The following is a 27,054-nucleotide window of genomic DNA, read 5'->3' as shown; positions in this document are numbered from 1 at the left end:
TCCTGATTCTGAAGCATCTCTGAGCTCTACTCTAATCGTGAATTCTTGAGTACAGGATTTCTAAATAAGCCAAAAACTGCAGGTAGTTTTAAGTATCCATCAATGATTATGTAGAGCATTCCAAATTCAATCTCACTTGTGGCCTAAGACAAAATTTGATTACTGTACCAGTACCCCCCCAGAGAAATGAAAATGGCACATACAATAAGTATAAAATATTTGATATGAAAACAAGTTAACTGTTAATACCCATCTAAATAGCTACCAGAAATGAGTAGGAGAGTCTGCAGATGGAAACTCATCTGAAAGGCATTACCATTTTCATTGCAGTCACACCCAATATTATTGCTCTAAAGTGGCAGAGTCAGCTATAAGGCCAATTCCTGGTATGGTAACTGAATACATAATCATCTGGCTGAGAGGTGAAAGAGATATTAACTAACCAAGATTAACGTGATGACTATCACACCATTGTAGAATAAATATTAATATAGGCAGTAGACTGGATTACCAGCTTAACATTTCACCTATGGAGACCTACTGTAGATCCAAATCTTGTTTAAGTGAAAACTGAAAATGAATTACCTAGAAAAAAGTTATCCAGTTCACAAAACCACTATAGTTTTAAGCACAATTATTATTCTCTGCATTTGAGAGGACCAGAACTGGAATAGCAGATTGGGTCCGAGATGCATTGACTGAACTTGGCAAGGAAATTTGCATTTAACCCACCTACACTATGCTTGGTTCTATGACTGCTCACTTTCATGAGCACGCAAATTACCTAAAACAAATTAAAACAGTCAGTTGATATACTATGTTTAATGGAGCCAATGCTCCAGAGACGTAATTGGCTCACAGTTCTCCCTGTTATGCTCTTTTAAATACTGTTATAAAAAATTAACACAAAATATTTCTTCATAAGTCTGAAAAGCCCAAAAAAGGAGAAAATTGAAAGATTTGACTGTAACTTTATCTTTAACTCACTTTGTTCTGTCTAGATATTGCAGAAATCTCCAAACCGTGCATGTAACCTGAGTGTACGACAATATCTGAGGCATAAGAGACTGGGTTAAAGATAAAGCTAGAGGCTCTGATCCTCAATTAGTATAAAGCTGAATAGCTCCACTGATTTCAACACAGCTATACTGATTTACACCAGTTCAGGATCTACTCAAATCAAGTTTCCAGTTACATCCATGCAAAGGCATTGATTTTAATAGAGTTATATGCATATAACCAGCAGAATTCTGTTCAACGTTTCAAGCTTAACTCTGTATTTCTATTCTTTTGTAGTCTCAGTCAGACCCTTACTGATATGTTGATTCAGATTTTTGTGGTTTAATTATAGATGTGTCAGTAGCAGAATACTTACTCTCTTCAACCCAATTTAAAAAAAAAAAAAAAGGGCAGCAGTAATTCTTTAGATTGCTGACAATGTCAATGTAAGTGGGTCATCTCAGGTTAGTATCAAAGTGTAACACTATGAATATTACATTGTCAAATTAATTAAAAATATATTCACCTTCAGGTAAAAAAGTTGAGAGCTATTACAGGTATGAAATTACTCCTACCTGCAGGTATTTTGTGGGAGACAGTGTCTATGACACGCCTTTATAATGAACGGAGGAGACAAAATTACAAAAATGTATAGTCTGGCCACAGTATAAGGCAATCAAAACGGAGCTACAACATTCTTCCATTGTTGTACAGATGAACTGCTTGAGAAGTGTTGTTCAAGCAACACACAATCACCAATTAACCATTTTTCCATAAACTTACTCATTCTACTGTACTTCTAGCAACAGCTGCCCAGTATGGAATCACAATGATTTTCCCTCTTTTTCTAGGGAGTAGGAATTTAAACGGAAAAACTGCACTGACCTTGCTCAACACAGCACTGAAAGCTCTTATGGGAATCATTTCTTGCCATACAACACTATGACAAGTTTGAAAATGAAGTGCTTATACTTGGCATTTTGAGCCTGCCATTAACAGTGGCCATTTTGCTGAAAAATGTGACAAGTAGTATATATAAACCTGTCAGCATGAATGCTCAGTAGCGAGATTGTGCAGAAATGTCCAGTCTGTTTTAATACAGGATTAAGAAAAAACATAAAATGTTTAATATTTAAGCAAAAGGTAGAACATGTGCCCAGTACGGTTCTCAGGTTTTGAGTCGAATGGTATTTTAGACGGAGGCCCCTCCTATGGGTGTCCCAAGTAGGTTGTAATATTGCCAAAAATAATTTATAATATGGACTTAAAATGAAAATATTAAATAAACTTGCTTTCCAAATAAAATTTACTTTATACTCACCAGATATGTGCTCTTCACATTTAAGCTTTCACACTGCTATGATAAAGTAAGATGGACCCAGGTTTCTTTAAGCACTTCTGATTTAATTTGACATTCAGACAGAAGCTTGGACTTGGGTTTTTTTGTGCAAGAGATTTTTTGCCAACAACCTATTTCTATATATTAATATCTAAAACGTCACCATTATAAAACACATGTAAATACAACAAGTGACAGTATTTTTAACTGCAGACTATAAAGTCTAATTAAACAGTCAAGTTCAGAGTTTAGGCAGGCAAAACTCTCACTGACTTCAAAAGGAAGAAAACACATACAAAGTTTAGTTTTAAAAACCATTTTTATTTGATTTCAAAAAAGGGAATAGTTTTATGTCTTCAGCAGAACCATGTCCTGAAATCTCAGGGGTGATTAAGGGGCCATACCAAAGCTGAATGGTTTCAAATATCAAACTATATTATTATGTCAGGGCCCGCAAGATCAATTAGCGCTTTTCAATGACAGGAAAGGTTACAGTTGGACTCACATTTATACAATATATCTAAAACTAAAAAAGAAAACTGCCTATCACATTTTTCACATTTACTTACAAACTTTTGAAACAACAATCAAAATGTTAAACATTCTCTTTAATTCACATGGTATCAGAGCTGCTTTTCCGTTGCACAATTTTTAAAACATTTATTAATTGAAATAAATTGTTTCTGCCGTCACAATAAATGTATACTCTGAGATGGCCAGAAATCACAGGGAACATTAAACTATGCAGTAAAACCTAGGGTATCATCATAAGGCATTTTAGTACAAGTGGTGCTGCTACTAAACCTGGTTTATTGCTAGGCTTTTATAAAGCTTTAAAAACACTTGACAACTATCTGCAAATCATTCACTTTTTCTGTCTGGGTTACATTCTTTTTGAAAATCCAAACTATATTATTATGAATGGATAGGTGAGCTTGGCTCCATGTTCCAAACTGAAAACAAAGTAACTACTATAAAACAAAAGCAAAATATAATAATTGAATGCAGTTATATAAAACAGCTGATCACAGGTCTGGATAAAAAAAAAGTAAGTTTTATATTTTCTGTTATTAAATGTCCTACATAAACTTTCATGAAAACAAGCAACTGAATATACATTTCACTTCTAAGCCCAGTGAGAAATAATACGTGGAGATACAGGTATGTTAGAAATTCATTTGGATGCCTCTTGTCTGCTGTAACAAAATGCCTAATTATGCTCTCATACACAATTAGTTTAAGAGTCTCTATATGGTGATAGTTCAGAAGATATCAAGAAAATTAAAAACACATTTTGTGTATAGTTTAAGTAGTAAGCATATTATTTTTAATAAAAGCAAAGCATGATTGCTTTTGTATGATTAAAGACTTCAAAATGTCATATTTTGAAAGCACACTTTTCTATTTATTTCTTCAAGGAGTGATTTGAAATATTTACTACCAGACAGTACCTAATTTTAGATTTTAAGTGCTTTAACAGCTCTATGAAATATGATCAGCAGCTGCAAAGTAGAACTACGTTGAATAAACTATCATTTATAAAAAGGGAGACTCGTTTTACCCAGAGTTCATAAAATCCTCACTTTCAAAACAGCAAAAGATAACACATAAATAATTAGTATTTGCTTTCAACAGCACTTGACAGGGGGGAGGAGAAGAGAGAGGAAATTCCTGGACTGAATTTCATATTAAACAGAAAAAAGTAGTTTACATTACCTGAAAAATAGAATGAATGCTGTTCAATATAATCAACTCTTGTCAAAAGTGCATAATTATCTTTGCCCATTCTCAACCAAATTCTGACACAAAGTTCTTTATTATAATACTGTAAAGTAAAACTAAGGTACACAAGAGCCAAACAACTTTCAAAGCTTGTATCAGAGGCTGAAAATATGAAATAGGACATTGTCTTTCTGTATTTCAAATGGTCATGCACAATACATTTTATTTAGTATGAGTAACAAGGAACTCGGTGATACTGGGAACCTGATCTATAATTTTGTCCATTATCTCTCAGTCACTTATATCAGAATAAATTTCTATTGCAGAAGAGTAGTAATATGTTGTAAGACATTACTACATAAAAGAATCCTCTAAGCATATGATTCGACTGCATATATAATAGTATAATTTAACACAATCCAAAAGATATAAAAATAAATATTAAAATATGTAACAAGTACAAAGTAACTATTTGACATTTTCACCTTGTATTTTCCTTTTAAGATACTACAATTAATTAAAAAACAGTTGGTAACATGAATACCAGCATTCAGAAAACAAACCAGGAAAGATTTGTTTTTAATTTGTTTGTTTTAGATGTAGCCCAGATTACATTAAATGTTAAAATGTACTGGAAGAAGGGTAGAAGTTGTCCATTTGTATTTCCACTTACTTGATATCATTTAACATAAGTTGTAGGTATGTAAAGATCTACATTCTGCAGCACTGTACGGGTGCACTGCAGGGGGGAAAAAGTGGAAAGTCTACAGTGATGTTAAGATTTTGATTTACATGGTCACTAAGAAGTGATGAGTTGTGTTAAGAAATCAGAGAAAAATGTTAAACATGCAACAAAACACTATTAACTTGTATTTGGAAACTGAAATTATGCTATATCCAAATCCTTAATACATAAAAAGATATATATAATACAATGAAAGATCACATCAAATCGAGAACAGAAATCAGATAAAATGCTTTATTTATAACTGTATAGGGTGAAAATATACTTCTCAGTAAATTTCAATGCAATTCTGAATTGTCTATTGCTTTATGTTAAATATATTTTAATTAGTCTGCTTATATTACTGCTTCTACTATTTTAATATGTGCAAATCAGACCTTAAATTAAAATCTATATGGATTTCTTATTATTTTAATGCAAAACAATTATTTAAAATGTTTAAATTCGAACGACTTAAAATGCTCTGTTTTTTAGCTATCCCTACCTACATCGGATCTATGCAATGCAAAATATTTATTACTAGTAAAAAAAAATATGTATCTCCTTGTGCTTTCCTTTGAATCTTGCTCACAGGATTGCGGAAAAACAACAATGTATCTACTTGGTTTCTAATAGTAGTCAGTTTCATAAACGCACATGAAACTTTAGATGCCAATTACTGACTGGCAGCGACTCTATCCTGGGATCCCTTTCACTTTTGTTAAAAATGCTTAAGACTGCTAAACCCCTGCACTGCATGACACGAAATGGGCACAAACATAAGTACTGCAAACAGTCGCCTTTGCTTAAAAATAAAATGTCAAAGCGACTTTGGGTTTAATTGCCATACCCCACTAATATTCCTCTCTATTGATTAAATGGATGCTATGTACCGCGCCAAAAAAGACGGAGGTAGGAGAAACAAAACTGTTAACTACGAGTCCTTAATGTGAAATCTAACCTGCAGTTTTTCTTAGGTATCAGATTTTGGAAGCGTCCGTAACGACAGCCAGAGAGGCAAATTAATGGCCAACAGCCCATTGGGTTTAAACACAGAGAATCCTGTTACCACCTCAGATTAAGTACAAACACACACAGACTCTCCTCCACGTGGAAGTGTTTTCAAACCAAAACACAAGCCCCTGCATGCGGCGCTGATGCATCTAGGTGGAACGGGCTATTATTCCTGTGTTTTCGTCTACAGTGGAGAGTTAGAGGGAACGGGGGAGAGGGAGAAAGGGAGAACATACGGTTGTGTCTGGCTTTAAACCACAATATTCCCCTAGAAAAAGAAAATGGGAGAGGAACAAAAACAAGAGAGCCCTGGGTCCCCACTCCCTCCAAATACTGCGAAAGAGGCTGCAGACATTAAGGTATTTTCCTTATTTTATTGCCACTATGGGACCGTCTCCTTTCATCAGCAGATATTTTCTAATGGCTGCAAACTGTAAACGTTCTTTATTAAGAAAGGAAATTCGATTTAAATGCTGCCAGAGTCTGGGGGGGTAGGAGGGAGTTTGGAAGTTACATGGCAGAGGATGTACAACTGAACAAAAGGGCATATTTTCCAGACCAGATTGAACCATCTGCGTTTTTATAGTGCTGAAAGCTAAGCATGTTCTTACAAAAGCTGCCATAAATTAAGGAAACTCCCCTTCCCCCAAGGTTTGTAGTCCTACAAAACTCACGCTGCACGTTCAGGTTGCTGGCAGGATTCGCTAGTCAAGTTACCACAACAAACCTCCAGAAAACCCGTTGAATTTCAATCTCTGACCACCTCTTCTACATTCCCTGCCCTAGCAGCGAGGACACAAACTCGGCCGCGTACGTCTCCCTGACTACGAAGCACAAAACTTCCACAAGGCGGGGAGGAGGTTCCTTGAAAGAGAAAATACAATCGCCTGCAAAAAGCGGCACTAAGAGGATGACAAGAAAAGGCTGGTGAATTTCCTGCTATACACTCATGCCAGCACCACCGATCTGCCTTTCAGAGCCCAGGGCTAGTGAACTGCATCGGAACGGGACAAAACCCGCAGGGCTCGGGGCTCCAGGGAGAGCAGATCAAAGGGTGGGGGGCGAAACGCAAGCCCTTGGGTCACCTGGAGAGGGGCAGAAAAGCCTGGCCAAAGGAGCGACCAGAAGTCTGCGAGGATCTCTCCCCCTGCAGACTGGGGGGAGGGGGTTGGAAAAGCCCCGGTCTCGGTGCCCAGCAGGGCTCAGAGCCATCAGCCGCTGCTCGCGGGGATCTCTGCCGCGTCTCACGGCAGCCGGTTCAAAAAGAAGAAACCAATGCTCCGCAATAACCCCGAGGCGCAGGCAGCCGGGCGGCCCGGCGCGCGCGCGCGCACACACACACAGGGGGCGACGTGGGAAGCGAAGGGGAGCGGAGCAGCGACACTCACCTTCTGGTGCGGGGACACGCCGCTAGCTCTCTGTGCCGGCTGCTCCTGGGATGTTGATTCTCGCCCCTTCTTCAAGTCGAGCTTCCCCTTTTGCGCTGCTCCTCCGGCAAAACAACAGGACACCCCCCCTCCACGGCTCTTCCCCCCCCCCCTTCGCCACACACCGCAACCCAGAGCAAAGGGGATTGAGGAGGAGGAGGAGGAGGAGGGGGGCTGGTAAGGGAGAAAGCAACCACTCTCCTCACTTTAGGGCGTGCAACTGGTTGCGCCCCTCACACACACACACACACCTGCCCCCCCCCCCAGCCCCGCGAAAACTACTTCACACAGAGGAACCCCAATGGGGTGCGGGTTTCCCAAAGCGGGAGGGCAGCGCGCGATACAACCCCGCCCCGGGCGCTGCTTTGCACTTGTGCAGGGAGCTGTTGCAGGCAGCCGGGCCAAGGGTACAGCAGCGGCACGGTGCCGGGGGGGGCTGAGCCTGTGACCGTATTTACTGCAGCCCCGGGAGCTGCATGTTGCCATTGGTTGTTTCCTCGCGTGGGTATCCGGTGAGCTCACCGGGCAGCGTGCGGAGCGGGGCTGGCTCCTGCGCCTCCCACCCCCTCTCGCCCCGGCGCGGCGCGCACACGTGCTGCTGCCCCAGCAGCCTCCCCCCGGCACTGGGTCGCACCCGGAACCCTCCGCGGGGCCGGCCGTCTCCGCTGACCCTGTGCCCGCCGAGCAGCGTGGGAAGAGCTGCTGTTTGCACACGCACAGGCCGGCGAGAGGAGAGCCGCTGTCTCCCAGGTGTCAAGGCTTAACTAGAACCCCCCGCCTCCCCGGGACCTTTCGTCTTCCCCGGGGCTCAGGCCTGCAGCCCTCACTCCCGTTGACTCCAATGGCAGCTCGGCCTGAGCCAGGATTGCAGGGTTTAGTTACTGAGCAGTTACGCACCTGGGGGCTGCATTTGCTCATATTTACAAACTCTCTCTCTCTCCCCCCCCCCCTCGTGCCACCTTTACTAGGGTTGAGTAGTGCCTTGCTCCCTGACATCAATTGGCACTGCTTACACAGGGGGCTAGGTGACTTGCGGTCTGGCCCATAGTCAGCAAGCTGTTGCACTGCCCCTGATTCAGAGTTATACTCTGCCCAGGGCATAGACTATTTTAGGATGCAGCATAAGCTCCCCAAAGCACGGAGCTGGAGGGGGGGAGGGAGGGGGCACGTTGTTGGATGTGTTGGAGAAGCAGCGTCAACACACTCTCTCCTCTCCCCTACACCATAACTACCTGTGTAGAGCCGCTGTACACTGGAAGTAGTGGTAGAGTGCAAGGCAATAAGGGAACGCCTTAAACTTCCTCTACTCCTTTTCACTGATGATGCACAGGACAGATCACAATCCAGCCTCAGGTACGGTAACATACCCAACATGAGTACAGGTACCACAAGCTGGCCCTTGCTTTGTAATCTTTGTAATCTCTAGTTCTTCTAAAAAAGGAAGGCTCTAACTCAGTCTCTCTACTTTTGGGGAAGCTAAAGCAGAGATGTGCAGGTGCATATGGGGAGCACTGAGGAAACGCGCAACAGCACCTGCCACTATACCCTTTTAGCATTGGCAGTTGTCTCCCTTCTTTCTGCCTGGCCAGTGTGGAAGGGAGCCCTTGCCCAGTGCATTCTGGGGCAAAGTCCCAATCCTTATGTGCTGGGAGTTGAAGGACTGTGTTTAGTTCCACTCCCTGCACACAAGGGGTAGGAGGAGGAGAGCAGAAGACTCATTGCACCCTCCCGCCTCTTCCTCACCTAGTCCTGCAGTTTTATAGTGAGTCTGACGAGAGTTTTGTTTTTCCTCAGAGCTCCAGCACTGGCAGCAGTGCTCGTACATGACAAACCTCAGTTTCCATTGTTTAAAAAGTAAGGTTCTAGCCCCTACCTTGTGAAAAACATATTGAAAACATGAACCTAAAAAGGCTTATGAAACAGAAGGTAAATAAAGAACCCTAAACATATTTTAAACTAATTATTTTTAAACCAATCTCATGACTTTGAGGGCCCCGATTTAGGATTTTTGAAGAATGTGTGTTGGCAATTCTGAGACCATCTAGTCCTTGATAATTACTTTAAAAACTTTACAATTATTTATAGTCAAAGGGGGAATGGTAAAACCAATTTACTGCAAAGGGAAAATATGTGTCATGAAAATTGATGCCACGCTGAAGGAGCAAACCATTTTGCTTATTAATGATGCCACTGGATATAATGCAGGTAGGAGGTAGATGGGAACAAAACTTGTACAGATTTGTAGTGCTTCAGTCCTTATGTAACTCATTGACTTCAATGGAAGCTGTGGGGTGTTCAGTGCTTTTGAAAGTCAGGTCTCTTATTTTGATGCCTGGTGGATTTAGGAGCCTAATTTGGACACCGATTTTTGAAAATTTGGACCTAAGTCAGCGTACCGCTGAAATGATTTGGTAGGAAGATGTCCATGTTAGTGCAATTGTTTGTATATGAGCTATGCAATGCACAGGTTTAGTAGTAACTCCCTTAGGGAATTCTTTCCTCATGAAAACAAGTTTATAAAAACTCAATATTTGGTGTCTTCAGAGACTTGCCACTTAGAGAGAGAAGCAGCCTTGGAAAACTCTTTGACCTTCAAGAATTCAGCAAGAAAAACATTTTAATCTATTCCCTCAGCCCCAAAAAACACATTAAATTGACACAGCGTAGAAACAAGCCAGAAAAATCAAGTGCATTTTGAACACAAAAGTTTAGAGGATAACTGGGGCAAAGGTAAAAAAAATCAGATTTGCAGAAAATAATTAAAATTGACAACTCTGATGCAAAATGAAATTAGTGATCGCAGTACCCATCCTATTAACAGACTACTTTTATAAGAAAAAGTGTTGCTAACTCATTTGTTTCTATTAGATATGTGAACAGCAGTACATTTTACTACAAAGTAGCTGATCCCTGTAATGAAGGTTTTCTGAAGACTGGTTTCCTTCCAATTTACTTCAGTGACGCAAATCCCTGTTACAGTGAACAATCACATAGTAACATGGCTTGTTTTAATAGACACATCACTTTTAAAGCAAGCTTTTAACCATGTGTTCACCCTCTATAAAACAAAAGTATGCTGTAAGTGATTTAAAAGAATATGCATGTTCTTTGTTCAATGCAGTATGCATTAGTTATGTTTTTCACAGGTTTCAAATTGAAGAGGAAAAAAAATCTCCCCCCATTATGTATTCCTGGCTCTTTTGTTACTCTGCCAAATCTTCCACTAAGGGTATGTCTACACTGCAATAAAACACCCGTGGCTGGCCTGGATCAGATGACTCAAACTTGTGGGGCTCAGTCTGTGGGGCTATAAAATTATAGTGTAGATGTTTGGGCTTGGGCTGGAGCCTGGGCTCAGAGACCCAGCGAGGGTCCCAGAGCCCAGACTCCAGCCTGAACACAAACATCTACATTTCAGTTTTATAACCCCGCAGCCCAAGACCCACGAGCCTGAGTCAGCTGACGTGGGCCAGCCACGGGTGTTTGACTGCAATGTAGACATACCCTTAGTGGGAGACCTGGGCCAGATGACTCTCACTAACAGTTACTTCATGCACTTTGATTCCAATTCAAGTGCACTGAGAAACTGCTAGTGCACATCAGCAGGGTCCACAAGGACACTTAGTGCACGGCAGGCTAGTGCAAGGTAGATTTATGCTCCCGTTTGCAGCAAACTAAATGTTCACGTAGACAAGCCCAAAGACAATGGGAGTTTTGACACATTCAGGAGTGCTAAATGTAGCCCCAAGGGAATTGTTTTCATAATGAAACAAACATTCTTTATTAAGAGGTCATTGACAGGATAAATAAGTGAATTATTATAACTATGTATGTGTGCCACAGGTGATTTTGAACAACAATTTTAATTGAGAGAGGACACAGTTCAGATCTAGGGGCTTATTCAAATCCCATTGAAATCAATAAAGACTCCTCTTGATTTCCACAGGCTTTGGATCAGGTACCTAGTGCAAAGAACAAGCACAATATCCTCCATGTCACTTAAATCCCATAAAGGAGCTACGTGGCCATGTAGGGCTGCCTATGCAACACCGAGTGAGTTCCTGTGCTGGCCCAACATAGGCTAATGCATGAGATCATGAAAGAAATAGGCCAAGGGCAGCTCAAGGAGGGGCTATGGAATCCATTTTTACAGAAGAATAGAAAAATAATATCGTACCCAATTAAAGCAACAGGGGAATGTAAGTAGGCAGGATGTAATTACCTAGGTTGGTATTTGGCCAGGACAGGCACTCCTACACTTGCAAAAAGTGCCATAGGCTCTTTAAGGACCACAAGTAGTCATAATCTTAGTTTTACCTCTTATCTAAAAGACAGCATTATGATTGTTCACACCAAGCTGTGGCACCATTTCATTACAGAGTCAGTGGAAGAATGTTGCCTACCGATCCACAAATACCAGCTCATACAATAACTTGGAATTTTCTTGGAGGTCTTCCATGCAAGTACTATAGGCCCAACCCTACTTAGCTTGCGAAATCTAACGAGATTACAGCCTCAAATGGCATGGCTCCAGATAATATGCCTGTTTACATATGTTATTAAAAATAATATGCACTTTTAAATTATTGTAAACAATTCTGACGTGAAATTAATTTAATTACACTGCATCATTGTAAAAGAAGCTCTTTTAGGCAAAGGGATTATATTTATGTTTTCTGAGGAAAAATCTGACAATTGACACAAAATACTAATTTTGGCAATTCTTATTAATTATTACTACTATTATTATTGGGCCTAGAGACCCAACAGAGATGATGGTTCCATTGTGCTATGCACTGAACAAACACATATTTTTATGTATCTGTTTCTAGTTTTCTCTGTGATAATATCAGAATCTAGTTTCTTACATTTTCAGGTTCAAATCTCAAATCCAAAAGCAAGTTCATTAGGCTGAGTTTGCTGATCTGTATACTTAAGGTTATTATTGGTACTTCATAGCTGCTTTACAGTCATACAAAGAAAGAATGAATGGGGGTTCTTTTACCATGGTTATCAGATTTCAAGTATAAAAAGAAAGCGACCCACCCTCTTCAGTAATTCTACATATAGAGTTCAGCTGTGGGTTCAACAGCAGGTTATGACTGGCTAGTCACTCTAAACTTGAAGTGCTAAGTGTGCCTTTAAATGCATTACATAACACATTGTTTTTTAGCTTCACTTTTCAAGTATTTCTTAATGTAAGATGTTATTCAGATGTCTCTTTTTAAAAAAAATCAAACAAATATGAAAGATATTACATCCTTGAACACAAAGCTTTATGGTTGCAAATATTAAAGCACTTCTAATAAGTGGCAAGTTTATTTTGAGTGACTAGATTTAACACTTCATCATAAAAACATGTCTAACGTAGTGTGCCAAATACTGTATCAAGGATGTCTTTAATTGGATTTTATGCTTACCAGTAGCGGGTTCCGTTTGGTATTTCTTACATAGACAAAAGTCCAGCTGAAGTCAATGGGAGTTTTGCATCATTCAGACCCCATTGAGGTTGTTCCACAGTACAAAGGTCTTGAGAGGAAGGAGTAGAAAAGGTAATCCATCCTAGGTCATATTATCTTTTCTGTGGACTACCTTCAGGGAACCAGGGGGCAGCTGTGGCCAGGGCCAGTCTTTCCTTAATACAGTTCCAGTGAAATCCTGAAACTAGGAAGGTGGGGTTGTTGGACTGGGAAGGGCTTTCAGGGCCAGAGCTGATGTTTTGCACAGGATTTTCTGCAGATCCTCCAGGATCTGTTGGGAGTTGGTTGGACAGCCTTTATTGTGGTGTATGGTAGTAGATGCCATGTTTTTAGGTTTCATAAATGTAGATATGATACACAGATTTATGAAACTGTGAACATCTTAATCTGTTTCATTAAACTGTTAATGTCATCCATCCAGTGCAACTTTTCATACTTTCCCATGTTCAATTTTTAAGCAGTTTAACAGTTCCTTGAAATTTTAATGATTCTTTCTGAAAATTTTCAATGTTCTTTTAAAGCTTTTTGCCTTAACTTATTTATAGTCATTTGCAATCTTATCTCCAATTTATCAGTTGTTGCTCTCTGTCCACTTCTGGTATCTCCACCAAAACTACTTATAGCATTCCAAACTTCTATGGGATATGAAACATAGTACAAATAAATATTTTTTAACATTATCAAAATAGTTTTTTCTGTCATGTATGTGGCATAAACAAAATACATTATGGTGAGGTATAATGATTTTATGGGCCTTTTCTGGGATGAACTACATAACCAATATTCATGTTTATTAGTCCATCATCAGGGATGCTGCTTCCAGTGAAGTCAATGGCAAAACAATCATTGATTTCATTCCTAGTGTGATTGAGCTCATTATGCCATAATCACAAATGTAAATTCATGCCAAGAATCTTTTTACTACAATGTAATAGCATGTAAACTCTATGACTTCCATTACAATATAGTAACTTATATTCAGGAAAGAAGAATTGGCCTAGCCACCGGGAGCTTATTCACATTTTTATAAAAGTAAAAATTTCAAGTACATTTTTTAATGCTTAAAATATGTCATCATTTCCGTTACAAAGGACAGTATACCTTACTCTTGTTATTCAGTGTAACTGTGTTCTTTCCTTCCAGAAATTTTGATGGAACTCTATTCTCCTAGTATAAATAAAGATTTAAATGAAGCTCAATCAATTTCAGTCATTTTTAGCAGGTGATGAGCAATAGAAGCAGGAAACTCAGTAACATCATCACTAAATTTGAAACCTATAAAATGAAAAATAAAGACAGTCCAAAAAATGATGTCAAAATGATTGTTTTCAGAAAACCTGTTTTATTTCATAGTGAAAGTTCCTTTTCCCCCTCTTATGTGTACTATTCAAGCCTTGTTCAAAATGATGCATCATTTCTGAACTTGTATGTTGTAACTCCAAAAAAGGGAACTCAAGCTAATAATTTACTTTCAGCATTTACAGTTTGATGATATGCAGAAAGCAGTGCAGACAATAAAGGCCAGCTATCAGTCCCTTTGAGAGGTTATTGTAAAGTCCTCTAGTTGTTTAAAAGGTGCTTGCTCTGATATAGTTTTCAATATACATTTCAGATGTCAGCCTTTGAGGATTCCAACCTGAGAATCATAGGTGTCAGTTGGAAGTTAACTGTTTAAATTACTTTCAAGCCATTTGGAAATCAGGGGTGTGTGTGTGTGTGTGTGTGTGTGTGTGTGTGTGTGTATGGCTTGAAACACAGTATACGTATATACAGAAGGTAACTCCTCACTTAACGTTGTAGTTATGTTCCTGAAAAATGCAACTTTAAGTGAAACGATGTTAAACAAATCCAATTTTCCCATAAGATTTAATGTAAATGGGGGGGGAGGGGTTAGGTTCCAAGGAAATGTTTTTTAGGAAGACAAAAGGCATATACTGTACAGTACTGTACTGTGGTTGGGAAGTGCCCCTGGCTTACCCCACATAGGCACAGCCCGCTGCAGGCAAGGACACTAGGAAGCACCTTTGCAGCAACAGTGGCAGCTTACCCGGAGAAGAACAGGCGCTGACTTTGCTGGGGAATGCTCCAGGCCCACCTCTTCCCACCCCCACTCCTCCTCCTCTCCAGAGCATGCCACATCCCCACTCCTTCCATCCCCCGCCCCGAAAGTCCAAAGCACCACCAAACAGCTGTGGGAGAAGCACTGGGAGGGCGGGGGAGGAGGCAGAGAAGAGGAACTTGTGCAATGCTCCCTTGTAAAGTCACTGCTCTTCCACAAAATCTTACAAGCAGTGGACAGAGCAGGCAGCCAAATGACTTTATAAGGGAGCATTGCACAACTTTAAATGAGCATGTTCCCTAATTGAGCAGCAATGTAACTTTGAAACAACATTAAGCAGGAGGATGTTAAGTGAGGAGTTACTGTGTGTGTGTGTGTGTGTGTATATATATATATATATATAGTTACATAATTCTGAGGGCAAATTTAATATTAAATAATGCTTTAAGTTTTGAAAACTAAAAACATCCATCACAACAGACAAAGCCCCAACCTACAACTGTCCTATTGCTGTTTTAAAGTAATAACCATATTCCAAAAGGGTAATCAACAGAATACAATGGCATTTCACAGCTTCTGTACTCTTTAGAAATGCCAGACCCTTTGTATTATTTTTATTATTACTCTTATTTTTTATTAATAATATATTTGTACTGTGGGAGCATTCAAAGGCCTGATCAGGATTGGGTCTCTATTTTCCCTCATGGATGGTATTTTCTAAATGGACAACCAGGGTGGATTTGATTTAAATCATGATTTAAATCACTAGTCAGGAAGACTCGATTTAATCATAGATTTCTACATAAAAGTGCATTCTTGTTGGTTGTTATAATCTTAATAGATGTAGGTTTCATTTTTAGAAGGTACACACTATACATTTTTAAAGTGATTTATTTTGAAAACTTTTCAGATTAGTTTTACAACTATATCAGAAAATGAATGATTGTTTGGTTATTTCATTGACCAAAGGTAATAGAAGCAGATATTTATGAAGTCATTGGGAGATGAACTGTCTCCAAATCAACAGGTTAATCATTAATATTTGGAGGATTTTCTTGCCATGCTGTATTAGGAGGAGAACATCACCGGACAGACATTTAAATTGTTTTAGTTAATTAAAACAACAGTATGTATCCTGGATTTTTTTTCTTCAATAGCAAACATATAATATTTTAACAAAACAAGCATATGAATTTTTGAATTTAAACATTCAAGTTTTTTAAAATCAGGTTTGTTTTTGTTAAAGTTGTTTTTAACTAAAATAGTTATATGAAATATTAAAAAAAAACACCAAAATTAAATGGACTATGTCAGCCAGGTCAACATGAGAAACTTAAAAATATTGGCTTCTGCAGCTAATTCAGTCGTCTTCACCTTCATTTTCCTGTTTGTTCATAATCTGGAAAAGAAAAACAAGCTTTCCTGCTTTTTCAGGTCCCAAATGATTTCTCAATTTGGAATGAATTAGTCCAAAGGAAGAAAATATTCTTTGTACACAGGCAGAAGAAGCTACTGCTGTAAAAAGTGAGATTATCACTTCAACAGTCTCTGAATCCAAGTGCTTAAGTGACTTCCACCAGTTCACTGGTGTGACTTTAAAACATCATCATCAAACATATATTTCTGGAATGGTTCTTATTCCCAAACTGGGTCTCTTTTACATCCTCCTGCCATGATAGGTTTTCCCTTCTAGTGCGAGAATGGTATGGTAGATCTCAAATCAATGAAGGCTACATTCAGAAAGACCTCAAGACTATTCAAGACTTCTGGAATATGCCGCTCAAACAGTTTCACTTTTGTTTCTACTGCCTGTCCCTCCCTTCTCACATTTATCTCCAGACTTCTTCTCCTTGTCCAGATCTCTTCCACCCCAACAATCTTCTATTCATTGAACTTTTTGAAACTTTGCATTTTTAGAGAGAGGTAAGGGATTGACTCTGTGTACACAAATTTGCAGACGGACAATAGGGTTGAGGTTTGTTATTTCTCACCTCTATATATGTATGTATGTATTTATTTATTTATTTAAAATATTTTGACTGTTAACAAGCATGTTATCTCTGGAGACACAAATCCACAGTTTGAGAATGGCAAAACAAAGCATCTCTGATGGTATCTTCAAGACTGAACACTGAGTCCCATTGGGTAGACAGAAAGATTAACCTAAATAATCTATACAGAAGCCCCTGGAATCCCATAAAATTGGGTCCCTAATCCGTGAACTATTGGAACTCATTTACAAAACTTTTCTTAAACATTACATGAATATATTGTCTCATACTATAGAATTAGGATTTATAATCTCTATTCCATGATAAGATAGCTTTGAGCTATACATGTATCTTAATTAAGACTATCTTTACATAGGTTTTTTCCTCAAAAAGCATTTTATCAAAAAAATCTGATTTTTAAAATATTTTTTAAAGAATCATTGATTTTTATCCGCCCTGTGGAGCACCTACCCTAAATTCTCAATTACTGAGGGACAATCTTCACTCATTGCCATATTTGCTTTCCACAACCAACTTTCTGTATAACTTTTCATGAGTGATGTACTCGAATTCTTGGATGCTAATATCTAAACTGTATTCTTAAAGTTATTCACCTAAATTGGGTTATTGCTGATTATGCACTATATGTATCCCATGACTTTAAAAATAAACTTTGTATTTGTGGATAATCGAAGCACTATACCCAGATGTACAGACACTCTTCTTAAACTATATACTATATAATTTTTTAATATTAGCTTTAATACATTTTTAAACTGTATAAACATAGATGCTGAGTTGGTCCCTGATCCAAAGAGCTTACAGTCTAGGAACATTCTTCTGCAACCCATCTACAAAATTTATACATAAGTACTTAGCGGTGTTATTCTTCCCTAGGGCCTGTTCAAATGCCCATTAAAGTCAATGGAAAGCCTCCCTACAACTTCAATTGGGATTGTCTAACATGCCTTAACTCTTTCTTTTGGGTGGATGTATGCTTATATATACACAGATAGAAAGGATTGCAGTATAATATATGTTGACTGGAGTTGGGGTTTGCAATAGAAAGGTAATACACCATTTGATATGATATATGAAGCCACAGGCTCAAAATTGTAGACCAGGTAGACACTATTACCTTCCTATTTCAGGCTACATGACTTTCATTCAACCAACTGAACAGGTAAATCAATAAATATAAAATGTAAATGGGCAGTATGTTCTGTAGTTTCTGTTATAGGACTCTTCTTGCAAAGTTTGCTGCCAGCCTGCACTCTGCATCAAGAGTTAGTATGCATAGGCGCCGACTCCATGGGTGCTCCGGGGCTTCTCTTCTGCAGACTAAACAATCCCAGATCCCTCAGTCTCTCCTCATAAATCATGTGTTCCAGTCCCCTAATCATTTTTGTTGCCCTCCGCTGGACACTTTCTAATTTTTTCACATCCTTCTTGTAGTGTGGGGCCCAAAACTGCTCCGAGGCTGGAGCACCCACAGGGAAAAATTAGTGGGTGCTCTGCACCCACCGGCAGCCAAGCTACCCCACCCCACCTCCCCCTCCTCCCTTGAGTGTGCTGCGTCCCCGCTCCTGTGCCTGCCTACCTCCCAGTGTTTCCCGTGCGGCTGCCGCCAAACAGCTGTTTGGCAGCGTTAGCATGCTCTGGGAGGGACGGAGGGGAGCGGGAATGTGCTCAGGGGAGGAGGTGGGGCCGGGGTGGGGATTTGGGGAAGGAGTTGGAATGGGCGCGGGGCAGGAGTGAGAAGAGGCGGGGCAGGGGTGGGGCCTCATGGAAGGGGTGGAGTGGGGAATCATAGAATATCAGGGTTGGAAGGGACCCCTGAAGGGACCTGCTTCGAGCAGGGGGTTGGACTAGATGACCTTCTGGGGTCCCTTCCAACCCTTCCAACCCTTATATTCTATGATTCTATGATTCATCTAGTCCAACCCCCTGCTCAAAGCAGGACCAATTCCCAACTAAATCATCCCAGCCAGGGCTTTGTCAAGCCTGACCTTAAAAACCTCTAAGGAAGGAGATTCCACCACCTCCCTAGGTAACGCATTCCAGTGTTTCACCACCCTCTTAGTGAAAAAGTTTTTCCTAATATCCAATCTAAACCTCCCCCACTGCAACTTGAGACCATTACTCCTCGTTCTGTCATCTGCTACCATTGAGAACAGTCTAGAACCATCCTCTTTGGAACCCCCTTTCAGGTAGTTGAAAGCAGCTATCAAATCCCCCCTCATTCTTCTCTTCTGCAGGCTAAACAATCCCAGCTCCCTCAGCCTCTCCTCATAAGTCATGTGTTCTAGACCCCTAATCATTTTTGTTGCCCTTCGCTGGACTCTCTCCAATTTATCCACATCCTTCTTGTAGTGTGGGGCCCAAAACTGGACACAGTACTCCAGATGAGGCCTCACCAATGTCGAATAGAGGGGAACGATCACGTCCCTCGATCTGCTCGCTATGCCCCTACTTATACATCCCAAAATGCCATTGGCCTTCTTGGCAACAAGGGCACGCTGCTGACTCATATCCAGCTTCTCGTCCACTGTCACCCCTAGGTCCTTTTCCGCAGAACTGCTGCCTAGCCATTCGGTCCCTAGTCTGTAGCGGTGCATTGGATTCTTCCATCCTAAGTGCAGGACCCTGCACTTATCCTTATTGAACCTCATCAGATTTATTTTGGCCCAATCCTCCAATTTGTCTAGGTCCTTCTGTATCCTATCCCTCCCCTCCAGCGTATCTACCACTCCTCCCAGTTTAGTATCATCCGCAAATTTGCTGAGAGTGCAATCCACACCATCCTCCAGATCATGTCCCTCAATCTGCTGGCAATGCCCCTACTTATAAATCCCAAAATGCCATTGGCCTTCTTGGCAACAAGGGCACACTGTTGACTCATATCCAGCTTCTCGTCCACTGTAACCCCTAGGTCCTTTTCTGCAGAACTGCTGCCTAGCCATTCAGTCTCTCATCTGTAACGGTGCATGGCATTCTTCCGTCCTAAGTGCAGCACTCTGCACTTGTCCTTGTTGAACCTCATCAGATTTCTTTTGGCCCAATCCTCTAATTTGTCTAGGTTCCTCTGTATCCTGTCCCTACCCTCCAGCATATCTACCTCTCCTCCCAGTTTAGTGTCACCTGCAAACTTGCTGAGGGTGCAATCCACGCCATCCTCCAGATCATTAATGAAGATACTGAACAAAACTGGCCCCAGGACCAACCCTTGGGGCACTCTGCTTGATACTGGCTGCCAACTAGACATGGAGCCATTGATCACTACCCTTTGAGCCCAACAATCTAGCCAGCTTTCTATCCACCTTATAGTCCATTCATCCATCCCATATTTCTTTAACTTGCTGGCAAAAATACTGTGGGAGACTGTGTCCAAAGCTTTGCTAAAGTCAAGGAATAACACATCCACTGCTTTCCCCTCATCCACAGAGCCAGTTATCTCATCATAGAAGGCAATTAGATTAGTCAGGCATGACTTGCCCTTGGTGAATCCATGCTGATGGTTCCTGATCACTTTCCTCTCCTCTAAATGCTTCAGAGTTGATTCCTTGAGTACCTGCTCCATGATTTTTCCAGGGACTGAGGTGAGCTGACTGGCCTGTAGTTCCCCGGATCCTCCTTCTTCCCTTTTTAAAAGATGGGCACTACATTAGCCTTTTTCCAGTCATCTGGGACTCCCCCGATATCGCCATGAGTTTTCAAAGTCAATGGCCAATGGCTCTGCAATCACATCTGCCAACTCCTTTAGCACTCTCAGATGCAGCACATCTGGCCCCATGGACTTGTGCTCGTCCAACTTTTCTAAATAGTCTCGAACCACTTCTTTCTCCACAAAGGGCTGGTCACCTCCTCCTCATGCTGTGCTGCCCAGTGCAGTAGTCTGGGAGCTGACCTTGAAAGGGGCCAGAGGGAGGGTTGAGCACCCATGGGAAAGAGGGGAAGTCAGTGCCTATACTTGTATGTATCATTAGAGGTGACAAGTCACTGAGTCAGTCACGTACAACTCAAATGGTTTCCCAACTCCTCCCTGGAATCCCAGCAGGCTCTTCCCCAGCTGATTGCCTGACAGTCAAGAAGCAACAGAATGGGCTATATGACATGAATAGGGCGTTTCCTGATATACATCTCCAAAACGGAACTGAGAAAGGACCCACCAATGTGAAGCTTGTCCTAAACCAGGACACTCAGAGAAGAGAACCACCAAGAAAGATGTCCTCCATGAGCCTTCGTTCCTCCGCCCATTCCCTACTGCTTCCAGCAAGATGGATGTTTAATTTTTGAAAAAACAAATAGTAAGGGATCTAATCCTAGAGCTAGTCTACATTAGAAGTGCTACGTCGGTGGAGTTGCACCGATGCAGCTGCGCCCCAGCAGCACATCTATTGGAAACGCTCTATGCGAACGGGAGAGAGCTCTTCCACTGGCATAATAAATCCATCTCCGCAAGAGGCAGTTGCTATGTTGGCGGGAGAAGCTTGACATAATGCTGTTCACACTGACCCGTCCATCAGTGTAATTTACGTAGCTCAGGGTGGTGGTTTATTCAAAGCAAATGATAGTGTAGACCTGGCTCTAGCCTCTCCTTACGTCCCTTCTGGGAGCAGCAAGTGGTTACTTTCAACTCTCGTTTTGGAAAGTCTCTTGCAGCCCGAGCAGGGGAGGAGAGAGGTACAGAGAGAGTTGGAATGCTGCTTAGAAAAAAAGAAGAGCAGGGAACTCACGGAATTTTCCCTCTCCTGTTTCTGAATGGTAGCTGTGTTAGTCTGTATCAGCAAAAACAACGAGGAGTCCTTGTGGCACCCTGTTTTCCCTCTCCTGTGCCATTCTGCACCTCCCAGTTACAAGGCAGGTGCTGGTCCTTTTCTTTTCACCTTCTGCATTGGTTGAGCATACTCAGGATTGGTAGAGCAAGGATGCAGTCGGTTTGTGTGCCCTTCTGGCTTTTGAATGACCCGTACTGCTGTGTAAATGAGCCTAAGGATTTTTATGTACCCTCCCATCCCTGTAAAAGTGAATGACTTGTCTATAAACCTGGGCCAAATTCCTCAGTAAGAATACTACACATGAGTCTGAAGCCAGAATTTATTTGAGCAGGTTTATCCAGAGTACCTGCCAAAAAAAAAAACAGAAAAGAAAAATAACTGTCAGTGTTAAGAGAAAAATATTCAATATATCCACAGCTTTGGAAGATGTTTCACCAAGACCATATTGATTATTTCTACTCTTAAACTATTGTAAATGCTATTATATTTGCATCACTGGAAGTTTCCAATTTAAAATGTGCATGGAAATCTAATTCTGGCTTTGTAGCCTCAAGATAGTTATTCTGGAAACCAGAAACTGATTCTTACTCGTGGGCCCATCTCACATCTCTTGAGGCAGCTGGGGCTGCAAAATTTGTGGAAGAAATACACTATTTTATGTTACTCAACAGCAGTCTTTCTGGATAATTAAAGAGGGACACTAACAAGCTCTGAAAGGAATTCTGTCTTCATCAACAGGAATGAAGATGCTCATTACATGAATCCTTAAAGACAGGAGTTTAAAGCAGGAAAAAATAGGTTGGATCCTTAGGAACCCCCCATCCCCACCAGGGAAATGAAAGATCCTCTAAAGGGAAATAGGGGAATGCTAAATGTGACACACCTGCTGCTTTTTCTTAACTTCCGTAGTTAATAGCATGCCCGTGGAGTATCTCTTAAATATCAAATGTTGATGCTGGGCAACCCAGATGTCAGTCAAGAACCTAAATTGTAACAGGAGGAAAAGAAAGAAACTTACAGATTTATTCTTGCTCGTGGAGAAAAAAATAGGTCAAATTTTATTATTACCGTAGAACCCAAGATTGGGACCACATTGTGCTTGGCACTGTATTTCCATATAGCGAGAAACAATCCCTATCCTGAAGAGTTTGCAGTCTAATTACACAAGAGAAACAGAGTGCTAAGTACTTGTTCAGTGTTAGATAATAATTAAGTAGCAGGACTAGAACCCAGGTCTTCTGATTCCCAAGCCAGTGCCTCTACCCACTAGCCCATAGTGCTTCCCTGCCATGATTACAAATCCTTATTCTTTTATTTTACAGTTTGCCAACTTCTGAGTTGGAGGATGATCTGGACACCTACAAAATGCAAAGCTGTCATCTATCTCTGTAATCCTTCTTAGTCCTAGAATGTGCCCCATATGTTACTAGAATGCCCAACTGTCATTATGTCCTGGGAACATATATTTGATAAAAATGCCCAGGGGATCACCCCCAAAACACCTTAGACACGAAGGACCATTTATGGTACAAACACTGCCACGTTGTTAAATAAACGAACAATAACCATTTTAACAGAGAAAGAGATGAATATACACACTCTTTGCAGCAAAGTGTAATTGTAGCCATACAGCCCAACTATGAGTTACCCTGATTTGCATCTCTCAAGGTCAAAACAGGTATCTAGACAGAGATGGTGGGAGACAAAAGGGCTAAGGGAAAGAGTGGGGTGGCAACTAAGTTGAATTTGTGGCCAGATTTGCCAAACAATGGTATTTAGACATACTGTTCCAGCCTTCTCTGTCACTCTTAGTACTGAAATCCCTTGTTCCAGACATTAATGTTGATTCTGTTTTAAAAAAAATTGTATCCCAGTTAGCCTAGCTCACAGAAAACCTACTGCATCAGAAAAAGCTACATGAAGCTCAAACACTGTACATAATTTAATCTAAGGAATGGACCAGCTGGTTCAGCAGCACAGCTGGGCAATTCCACTGGATCATCTCAGAGCTGTGGGCATCAGCAGGGGGTTCTCGGCTTAGTGTCCTCCATTAGTGCAGTTTTGTTATACTTCTGACCACAGCCCCAGCCTTGCACTTTTGATTTATCCCCTGTATTTCAAATGTCCTCTCTGAGGCTACCTCCCATCTCCTGAATGGGAGGCTGGTGTTGTTTCTGTGATGTCCCCCCACACACACATTTCATAGATGTCAAATAGGCCAGTACCCTATGTAATGTAACATATTATATATAAAACTTTGAAAACTGCTATTTATATATTTTATTGTTACCTTCCCTGTTTTCCCTCCTCCCTTGTTCTGTTTTTTTTTTTTTACCTGTTTGTCGTTAAACTTAATAAAGATACCGAAATACACTTCAGATTGTTCACACTTCTAGGAGGGACAATGAGGGAGATGGAAAGAGGGAAACAAGAACTGCATAGGGGCTGGTAAGACTGGTGGCACTGCCTTCAGAGCGGGGCAGTCGGAGAGCGGCAGATGCCGGCCGGCAGCCCCGCTCTGAAGGCGGCATCACCGCCAGCAGCAGCGCAGAAGTAAGGATGGCCTGGTATGGTATTGCCGCCCTTGTTTCTGTGCTGCTACCTTCAGAGCTGGGCGGCCGGAGAGAACAGGGTGCTTGGGCAGCAGCTGCCGCTTTCTGGTCATCCAGTTCTGAAGGCAGCGCAGATGTAAGGGTGGCAGTACCACAACCCCTCTACAATAAGCTTGCAAACCATCCCCCCCGCAACTCCCTTTTGGGTTGGCAACCCCAGGTTGAGAAACACTGGTCTCCCCTGTGAAATCTGTATAGTATAGGGTAAAAGCACACACAAGACCGGATTTCATGATGGAGACTAGATTTCACGGTCCATGATGCATTTTGCACGGCTGTGAATTTGGTAGGGCCCTAGACATAAGTTAACAATGCTTTTACAGGGTGAATGTGGATTCATATGGAGACAAGCATTCTAATTACTTCCAGCATACAAATCCAAATGGTAATTTAGAAATCTTGTTAAAATATTTCTATTAAATATCAAAACTTCATAAACATCTTTAAATAAGCTGTTGGTATGTTCAGAAAATGTATTTTGTACAGGCATGTGCTATCACCAAGAAATACAAATGAAATAAATTCACAATATTTTCCTTTTCTTACATTTGCTTCTTGTGTTTTCATAAATAGTATTATCATTTCAGCTTGGACCCTTCACATTGGACCTTGGTTTCCCCTATGAAAAAAGTATAACAGTAAAAAGTCTTGCATAATGACAGGTTTCAGAGTAACAGCCGTGTTAGTCTGTATTCGCAAAAAGAAAAGGAGTACTTGTGGCACCTTAGAGACTAACCAATGCTCAGATAAATTGGTTAGTCTCTAAGGTGCCACAAGTACTCCTTTTCTTTTAGTAAAAAGTCTTGTAAACTAAGCAACATATAGAAAGTACGCAGTCAAAGTTGCTAGTTTTATCTAATTTTTTATGTGGCCAGTTACCCTTTTACATTTGTATGAATAACATTGCCCCATGGTACTTTACAGCGTCAATGAATTCCTTTATTTCATTTTCTGAAGGACAGCAGAGATGACTTTAAAGCAAGATCCCAGAGGTGAAAGTACAACTAAAGCTATTCAACCTATCATTTCCTTTCTGAGAGATCATTTCCTCTTGGCACCACAGTCTTTGCTTTTGTCTTTCAACAAAAAATGTTTACTCTCCATGCAAAGTGTCAGGACTGAATATACTTTGGGTATTATAATGCTTCATATCCCTCCAAAAAGGTGTTTTTCTTTAGTTTAAATTAAGAGAATTTGTTACTTACAGGTTATAAAAAAAATGCAAACGGTAAAATCAAACAAGTTTAAACGTAGACAAGTAAAGGAAGCTTACTAGGATGTTTGCTCAGTTAGCTCACATTTCTTGTGAGCAGGGTTGGCCGCCTTTCATAGATTAACCTGGCCTGAGAACTTCAAAGCATTTCTCAGTTACTTTTGCATGTGAAACAGTAAATAAGAGCAATTTTGCAGTCTGCAAAGAACTACAGAAAAACTCCACTGTCTGAGCTAACAAAATGCTGCTATTTCCTTAACAGCCTTCTGATTGCGTTTATTCCTCTATCAACACAAATCCACCCTGATGGTATGCCATTGTTTCATCTCTTTTAATGCAAAAAGCAGCAACGTTTGCAATTATACAGTGATTTATTCAATAAAATAAAATAATTGCATCAGGTTTTTAAAATACTCTGTACTTACAATGCACCTATCTTGTTGCCCTGAATGTGCTTTACAAATACTAAATAAAGTGCAAAGGTAGGAAAGCATTATCTGTCAATATTATCACTGGATTTGAATATGAGTAACTTTAAGCACCAGTAGTTCCATTTACTGCAATCAAGTTCAGTGGGGTAAAGTTAGGCACAGGCTTAAGTCACAAGCGCTTTGCAGGATAAGGGTCAGACTGTTCAGCACGTTGCAGGAACAAGCTCTTAATGCTTAGATAGATAATCACCTCTTTACAGATGGGGCTATTGAGGCAAAGAAAGATTAAATGACCCATGCAAGGTCACAAACAAGCCCCTAGAAGATCCAGGCAGTTGTAGATTACAGCTCTTCTAACTCTCAGTTTGGGGCCTTAGCCACAGCTCCATCCCACTTTCAGAGTGTTGAAAGGAAAATTACAAAATGGTAGTATAAATCGTTTAATTTTAACTCTATTTTTATGTCTTAATTTAGTTGAATTAGAGGCAGGTTTCTCGTAATAGGTTAACACTGATAAAAGCCAATCAAAGCAAAAAGTTGAGAATGGTTTTTATAAAATATATATGTAAGCGGGGTAATGGTCCCACTATTGTGGGGAACTTTCCTGGCTTATACACTACCCTGGTGAAATGGGCTAGTGAGAGGATCTGAGTCCTCGCTCCCACTTCCTTTACCCAGAGGCCTGCCTGACCTCGAGGGCTCCCTTTCCACTCTCTTGTGTCGCAGAGTCCACGTAACCCCAACAAGGCTGGGCCCAGGATTGCTGGGGGGCTCAACCCCCAACCTTGTTGTGGTCAGAGGCTAGAGTGTCCCCACTCTGGGGTGCTCTCTCTGCACTGGATGATTCCCTGACCCACTGATCATTACATACAGTTCAAAGCAAATACAGTTTATTAAACAGCAATCAATTTTAAAAAATAAGGAAAAAATGGGAAAGGTTAAAGGAAAACACATAACCCCACTCTGTGGCACAGGGACATCACAACCAGCGTCCCTGGAATGTAAGGGAAGTTCAGTCTGTTCCTCACACATCCCAGGCCTTCTGCCCAAGCCCTGGCTGTGCTGCAGGGTTGGACGCTTGCTCTGGCAGTGGCCACACGCCCTCAGGCTTTAGGTGGCAGAACCCTTCTTCCCAGCATTGTCCCCGCCTCGTCTTGGTTACAATCCCCTTCCAAGTCTGGCCTGCCAGGCCTCTTGGCTGGGGGCGTCTCCCTGGGGTGGGCCCGCTGCCCAGGGTCCCCCTCACTCTTCCCAGCTGCTCACCG

The 27,054-nt window shown here is 40.9% G+C and overlaps 1 protein-coding gene across 7 annotated transcripts in view; it reads right to left on the bottom strand.

Annotated features, from left to right (window-relative positions):
- The window catches only part of EYA4 (EYA transcriptional coactivator and phosphatase 4), a 228,012-nt gene extending 220,737 nt beyond the window's left edge, over window positions 1–7,275 (bottom strand). For all 7 annotated transcript variants that reach the window (XM_048844512.2, XM_048844511.2, XM_048844513.2 and 4 more), the window contains exon 1: window positions 7,187–7,275. The gene's annotated coding sequence lies outside the window, so the exon portion shown is untranslated. The remainder of the gene's footprint in view (window positions 1–7,186) is intronic.
- Between the last annotated feature and the right edge of the window lie 19,779 nt (window positions 7,276–27,054).

Source organism: Caretta caretta, chromosome 3, assembly GCF_965140235.1.
Source record: "Caretta caretta isolate rCarCar2 chromosome 3, rCarCar1.hap1, whole genome shotgun sequence".
Taxonomy (NCBI): domain Eukaryota; kingdom Metazoa; phylum Chordata; order Testudines; family Cheloniidae; genus Caretta; species Caretta caretta.
The sequence above is the reverse complement of the archived record's forward strand: the minus strand, read 5'-3'. Positions and strand labels throughout refer to the sequence as shown.